Genomic DNA, 8,583 nt, shown 5'->3' on the forward strand with positions numbered 1-8,583 from the left:
TTTAAAATAATTCTTGGATACCGCGTAGTAAAAATTGAAAATGTTTTCAATGCAACTACGAATAATCATTTTATTTGTTTGTAGAGTACAAAGTTCCACTTATACAATAGCGATAAAAAATTGAAAAATTTTTCTAGAACATGTAAAACATCTTAGCATAACTATTTTCTATATCCAATACTAAAGAATTAAATTTGAACAAAATGTCATTGGATAACCCCCCGACATCTTACTTCATGCTTACAATATATTAACGTAATGCAAACTTTATGATAACAAATAATAAGTAATAAACCAAAATTGCAAGCTTTACTTGATACTAAGTAATTAGGTGAGTGAATGTTTTGGATCTTTATTAACAGAAGAAGTTATTATTGCTAATTTTAAACATGTTTTTACTCATGTGCAACCGTATGCATTGATTCAAAAAAGTAGTTAACTATAAATTATAATTTATTTATGCTGTTAAATTTGAAACTAGTTGCATGGTAAAAACAGTTGTTAAAATTTAAATTTGTCTAGATTCTATTTCTAAAAACCTATTTACAAAATCATTTACATTTAAGCCGCAGTACCTCAAACTTGAGTATCGTGTCATGTGTTTTCCATTGAAGTTTTTACATACTTGTTTTCAAGTATGTAAAAACTTCAATGGCTTAATTACGACCGAGAAAGAAAAATGAGTTTTTGTTTTTAATTTTGCAGTAAACTAAGGGATGATAAGATTTATCCTTTTACAGCATTGTTGGTACAAAATTTTATTAATATTATTCAAACATAATATAAAATAAAAAAAAGTGACAACAACAGTAAAACAGTGACCAACACACTAAGTAAAAATACTAGGCAGAACTTAGTTTTTCTCTTTTTTATTCTTAAAAACAGATTTTTGTAAACAACATAATTATATAATTAAGGATGTTTATGGTAAACAAATAACGTCCTAAATATATTTAAAAAAAAGCTTCATACATGTTTGCTATTTAAATTAACCACACAAGAGAGCAAGAATTTATCATAATCCGGGTGAGTATTTGATCTATTATACCGCATCCATTCGGCACCGAATTTGTAATGAATTGCTCCAACGCTTTGCTTTTTGAAGATGCTAAGAGGATGTTTTTTTAGCTTAATGAAGTCTTTGATATGGAAAAATACTTCATGGATTTTTGGAGTTACTGGTTTTTTGAAGAGCTAGGTAAGATGCTCGAAAACCATCAATCTTTTCAGCATATTTTGTGTGATGATTTATTCCAAAGCATACAGATACAACAGTATTAAATGAGCAAAATGTTTTAACGATGCGAACAACTTGGAAGGTCTCATTTTTTTAGCAAGATTTTGGAGGATGTCCACTTTTTCAAAAACTTGTGATAATTATTTATGGCAACTTGTCCACAGTAATAAGCTTATGGTTAAATGTATAAAGCTTGCAACCAACCAACTGTTTTCATCCAAGTTTCCTTCAAGAATTTAAACAAATGATTGACTCAGAAACTGCAATGAAAAGTTGTTGGTTGACTACGGTATTTATGAATTCCTTGCTGTCAAAAGTCTTTTTTAAGGAGTAGAGTTATTGGCATCATATTTGTCCTTTTCTACAGTGCTCAGACAAACCTTCAAAAATCCTTCGCCGCCATCAAAACTTAGCTTTAGGGTGTGCTCAGAAAAAACTTTTCTTGAAAGAAGTACTTCTCGACAATCAATAACTGTTCGAGAATACTTTTGGTTTCCTGCAGGGATGCGGAGTCCCAAAAGGAATCCGGCTTTATAACTCTACTTTTTCCAAGTCTGTAGTGTCCAGAAGCTCTAAACATCATTGTTGACTTATGATCTGTTATAAGAAAAAAGTTCATGAGATTTAATGACTTGAAATTTATTGTTTTTAAGCCCGGAGTCCTGGAGTCCCGGAGTCCTTGCCGCCATTATACCTAAGGACTCCGGGTTCAAAAAACGATTGTTCTTCTAACCTAAAAGTCTTAATTCTTTTTCTATTAGTAGTCCATAAACTTATTTATATTTTTAGAGCTCCTGGATACCAAAAAAGTAGGATAAAGTAATCTTTTTGTGACTTTCAAACCCGGAGTCCTTTTTGGGACTCCGCATCCCTGGTTTCCTGAATTTATGAAAGTTGTAATCAATAACTGAGTAAAGTGATCAACAAGCCATTGAGCTTTTTAAACTTCTCATTGATATTTGTCTTCAAAATTTTGGCATTAGTAGATCCTTTAATTGTGGTTGTTAAATTTTTCACTCCCATATTTGATAGACCTGTCTCGTGTTGAACCTGAACCAAATAATTTGCTGTGATGGCAGGCTTGTCAGCAAAATGCCTTTGTATACAAGATGAAGTATCTTAGATTAAATCAGAAAAAATAAAAATTGAGACATTCTTATTTGTTAGATAAGCCGATTTATCATTTTACCTAGTTTTAGAGCCAAAGATTTGCCTACTGTAACATATGTAAGTTTTACAATTCCAAATGGAAAAGCTTTTTAACTATTGAAGAGCAAGCAATTTGTTCTGCAACTCTCTAATCTCCAGTTTCCAACTCTCTTCTGTTTTCTCTGATTGTTGCAGTTGAACAATTGTGAGGTAAACCTATCCGAATCAGTGAGAGGTAAGTAGAACATCTTATATTAACTTGTGTAATAGAAAGCTTTGAGGTATCCTCCCAAAAAATTTTTTCTTTCTGCTTCAATCTGCCAATTTGACAGATTAGGCTTTCACAAGGTTGACCTTGTGTTAGGGCTTGACATTGATTTTTTAAAAGTTCTACAAAGCTGGTCATTGTGTCTTTTTTACTATATATTTTTCTCTGAGTGCAAAATAACAAGATCTACACAAACTTCTAGGTACTTCAGGGTCATCAAAAGTGGTTCTTTTTTGGAAAAAAGTCTAAACAGGCCTAGTAGACTTCTTAAGCAAACTGCATAACAATTCTTATCATTAGAACGAGATCTGTTTGGTATTTAGAAAAATTAGAATGAAAAAATGTCCGCTACGCTTATTTAAGTTTAATTAAGTTTATTTTAGTGATCAATAGTTTAAAAATTTACAACAACCCGTAAGAAATTTATAGACTTTTGAAAAATCATAAATGCTCGCTATGTTTTAATTACCAACAAAGATGTGCTGCATCAGGCACCTCTATACTAACAGTCTTAAGATACTTTTGCACATCTGCGACACAAGTACCGTACTTTAAGAACATATTAGAATACTGGAAACACGTGGAGAGAGTTTATTTCCAGTTATCGTTTAAAAATTCTCTTTTATCTAATTTAAATGTTCATCTAGTCGATTTTTGAAAATGTTGACAGAAGTCGCGTCAATTACTATTTGCGGCAGGGTATTCCACTACAACACAACACGGTTCGTGAAGAATTTCTCTCTCTGCATGCAATTGAGTACTGTTTGATGTGCAAGTTCTTGATTATAACCACGCATAATATACCTTGACCACGAAAGACGATTGAATGGTACGTGGAAGTATGTATCATTGATTTCACGCATGAACTTGATAATCAAAGTTAAATCACCTCTTATTCTTCTTTCTTCAAGTGTTGTAAGACCCAACATGACTCTTTGCTGCTCGGTGGTGCGATGCTTAATCTCAGAAACGGTTTTTGTAGCACGCTTTTAAACTTTTTCTTGCACTTTTATGTTTGCCCATTGGTACGGTGACTCAAGGTGAGGGAAACATACGTAGTGTACAGTTTTTTCCATAGTGAAAAACTATGGCTAGGAAAAGTATTTTTTTATCTAAGGAGCGGTTAGCATTCATCGCAACAGCTGAAACTTGAGCATTAAGTTTAAGATCATCCAATAAGAACGAGAGATACGTGTTAGGATTTGTTGAAAAATGTCATTTCCGAGATTTTTTAGAGCTATATTACTATAAATTTAAAATATTTGTAAAAATTTTGGTAATTATTTTCCTAAATCAGTTTTCACTAAAAAGGTTGTTTGTGTCACATTACAATCAAAATTAGCAAAATTTATGTGAACTATGCTGTAATAATGCAAATATTCTGTCATCTCACTGAAAAGTTAAAAATAAAAACTTAGTTTTCTCTCTTGGATGTAAAACCATTTAAGTTTTTACATATTTTGAATCCTGAGACAATGGGCTACCGCCCCCTTTTTAACAGTTTCTTTGGGAAATTACTTGACACTATACTCCAATTTTAGGTACCTGTGAAACTGCATAGGTAGCACAGTGTAATAAACTTTTACTGTATTCCTAGGTCTGAGTAATTAATGTGTTCTGTTGGTTTTCAACATTTAGAGTCATCAGAAGATGTTAGTTAAAATATTTTTTTTTTTGGCCTAGACATTGGCGTTTCCAGACTCCCTGCGAGTTTTTGCAATCACTGCGAGCTTTTGCAAAGCATTCTTAATATAAATGTAAACATACACAAGTTTGAAGTTTGCTCTATGTCTGATAGTTAACTTTTTTAAACACCTTGTTGAGCTGTTGCGATCCTTAATTACTAAAGTAAAAAAATGCTTGATACTTAAACAACACTTAAAATTAGAAAAAATATGTTTTACTTACAAAATTAGAAACCGTTAAAAACAAAACTGACTTTTATTTGTTCCAAAACTATAAAACTTTCACAAAAATAAATTGGAGTTAAAAACTCTTACTACCACCTTATTTTTTGAGCGCCAAATTACACTTTGGCGCTCAAAAAATAAGGCGGTATATATACAAAATTATAGTAATTTTTTTAAATTTACTTCAAATACAAAATGTCAAATACAAGACATCTATTAGACAGTATTTTGATCAAAAATAATTTTTTTATTGAACCTTTTTGGTTTTTTACTTATAAAGATTTAGCTACGACTACTTCTAATATAATAGTGTTTCCATATAGTACAAATACAGTTGTCAATTTTTTGTTTTGTTCTTTTTAACTCTTTAACTAGATGATAGCCATGCAAACAGAAGCCATAGCAGCTTTATTCCACCATTCTGTTAATAAAATAAGTTCGTTCTTTAGCTTCCGAAAATTGAAATCGGATTAAAGTTTATGTCTAAGCCAGGGTTCACAAATTCCTAAACAGTCTTCACCAGAATGATTGAATGAATGAATGGATTGAAAATTGATTAAATACTAAATAGTTATATATCATTTGAAAAGCTTTAATACAGTATTTTAACAATGAAAAAATTATCAAAATCGAACAATTCAACAAAAAGTTATGAGGTTTTAAGTATCAAACTTTTGATATAGGGAATTGTTGAAGAAACTGTGGTCAAAATTTAGTTTTAATTTATCTAAATTGTTTTAACTTTTTCAATTCTTATTTAAATGCATATAGCTTGGTATCAAAAGAGAGGTGTAACATTGGGCTACAAATTGATATTGGTTTATACCCGCCGGACGTATCTTTAGGGATAGAGGGGGTGCCTCTATCCCTAAAGATAGAGGCACCCCCTCATTACCACCACATTGACTGTGAAAAAATAAATATTTCTTTCATAAAAGAATGTTTTTTTACGAAATTTGTATTTTTTTTCATATAAAAGGTTACTAAAGTTTGATTGCAGACCACAAAATAATATAAGAATTGTACCTTAAAATTGCAGGAGGATGTGGTAGTACAATAAAAATGTTTATAATTCAATTGATGTAAAATCTTGTTTTACAAGATTTTACATCAATTGAATTATAGGAGGGCGTATTTTTGTTCCCATCCCTCTTAACTTAAAAAAATGTTTTTTAATTTAAAATCAAAAAAGTTTTCAAAAAAGTTTTAAAATAAAAAATTTGAATTACTTATGAAAAGCTACCAAAATTATATTCCAGATTACAAACAAATAAAAATATAATAAAACTTGAATTTAGCTTTTGACCTTTCGAATCCGTAACTTAAATTTTCTTTAATGGGGAGGGGACTTAGCTCTTCTTTTTTTTGATTTCTTTCTACCATACATTAGAGTTAGAATACTTAGTATTATACCATTAATATCAGAGTTTTCGTCCAACAACTCTATTTGATATTCATCTAAATTATTAAGTTGCTTGGTAAACAATTTAAATAACCACTAAATTTTCAAAAAACATAGTTCAAGCACTCTTGTTCAAACTTTTCTTGTTTTGTTTTATCCATCTTTTGGCATTTGCGAAACTCCTTTTTTTAAAACAAATTTATTCCAAAGATAAGGTGCACGATATGTAATATAAAAATGATTAAACTTGGTTCGACAAAAGGGTTCATGTATAAAATTATTATTTCTAAGTGTATATTTATTTATTGGTTTTAAATTAAAGAGATCTTTGAAAGGTGGATAGAGATATGTCATTTTTCCACATATAAACCATTAAAATTTTAACATTTTTCAGTGCATCCCTATGCAACATTAGCATTCCCCCATGCAACATTAGCATAATTTAAATTACTATGAATAAATGAGTAATAAAGTTAAGTCTTATTTGCTAGTTTGGGACAGAAATCAACAAAGAATTTATTAAATTAATGAGCTATATTCCTTGATTCGAATATATGTTTGTTATTAGATATAATCGTTTGGGGGAGGGAACCTGAGCATCTTTTTTGTCTACCACTAATTTCATTCATTATTTGCCCAATGCGTTTTGAGCTATTTTTATATTTTTCTATGAGTCTTGCGAAGTAATTTTTTTTTCAAGTTTATAAGGACTTTTTAAAATAGGTATTTGTATTCTTTATATATTTTCTTATTTGCAAATGATTTTGTTTAAAGATATTTTATATAAAGCTTCTGTTTTATCTTTGATGATATTTTAAATCTGATCACCCGAGGGGGTGATTTATATTTTTTGGATATATTGGTTTTACAATGATAGGAAAGTTAGCGTCGTACACGGAATAAAATGTTTCAAAAAAACTATGGTAAATTTTGTCTGCATTATTATTAAAGTTATTATTCTTCCAGTGTGTGTATGTGTGTGTGTCTATATATAGGAAAAAGAAAAACATACATGACTGCTTTGATCTAACAATGGGCAGTTATGACGGTGCAGAAATTTCTGAATTTGTTGGACTATATAATTTAGATTTATTAAGTAAAATAATCAATATAAAAGATTTAAGCCTTTATCGCGACGATGGTTTAATAGTAATGCATAAAAAATCTGGTCCACAGCTCGATAAAATTAGAAAAGATATAAAAAATTTTTAAAATGTTGGGTTTCAAATCGAAATAAACATTAATTTAAAAATTGTAAATTTTTTTGATGTCACATTTAACCTCTCTGAAAATTCATATAAGCCTTTCGAAAAACCAAACGATGAATTATTGTATATTATTATTAACTAAAATCATCTACCCCAAATTCTAAAACTAATCCCGATTTCAATTAATAACAGGCTAAATCAAAACTCCTCTAGTGAAAATGTGTTCAATTCCTGTAAACGAATATTTGAAGATGCCCTTAAAAAAATTGGTTTTGAAAATTTTGAACTAAAATTTGACCCAGGAAAAAAGAATATAAAAAAGCAAAATAGAACTAGAAACGTAATTTGGTTCAACCCCCCATATAGCAAAAATGTTTCCACTAACATAGGAAAAGTGTTTTTAAAATTGGTCGATAAGCATTTCCCGCCCTCTAATAAACTACATTAAATTTTTAATTGAAATACAATTAAAGTTAGCTACAGTTGCACAGAAAATATGGAAAGAATTATATAAGGTCACAATAATGCTTTGTTAAACAAAAAAGAAATCCTAAATGAAAAAACTACAGAAAATTGTAATTGTAAACAAAAAAACGATTGTCCAATGAGTGGAAGTTGTTTATCAAAAAATGTGGAATAAAAATGTGTTGTTTCCTCTAAGAATGTACCTGATAAATAATATATTGGCATAACAGAGGGTGAATGGAAAAAACGTTTAGCTAATCATAAGCAATCTTTTAAAAATAAAAAGTATTCAAAAGACACCATGCTGTCAAAATATATATGGGAATTAAAAGGTAAAAATATTGATGATTATATACTGACTTGGTCCATCCCTAAAACAGCGCCTGCATATAACAATTTTTCCAAAAAATGCATACTATGCCAACAAGAAAAATTTGAAACAATTACACATGCAAACCAAGAATGCTTATTAAACAAAAAATTGGAATTAATTTCTAAATGTAGGCACGAAAATAAGTTTTTCCTAAAAAACTATAGAAATAAATGAGCTCAAATAATTTTTTTTAAAAAAAAAAATTTTTTTTTAAATAAAAGCATAAGTAATCATTTCTAAAGAATTCTTTTTATAATAGTGTCAGCAAATTCTACATTACAGTAATTCTAATTTACAGTAGTTAAGACATTTGCGAATTCCTGTAATTTAATTTTTGGTATAAATAATAAGTTTTATTAATTTGATCATTCATTTCTGATGAGTCTTTAATAATGAAACACAGTGCAATATGAAAAAAAGAAATTTTGTCAGGTGATTTATTACTTTTCTACTACTGGTGTCTCTCATTTATACCGTGCAAGGTGAAGGAGAGAACTATCATAGATTGGATTATGAAACACTATCCAAAATCTAATATCAAGTCTCGACATTGATTTGTACATCACAAAGA

The sequence above is a fragment of the Hydra vulgaris genome, chromosome 09, assembly GCF_038396675.1.
Source record: "Hydra vulgaris chromosome 09, alternate assembly HydraT2T_AEP".
In the NCBI taxonomy this organism is placed as follows: Eukaryota; Metazoa; Cnidaria; class Hydrozoa; order Anthoathecata; family Hydridae; genus Hydra; species Hydra vulgaris.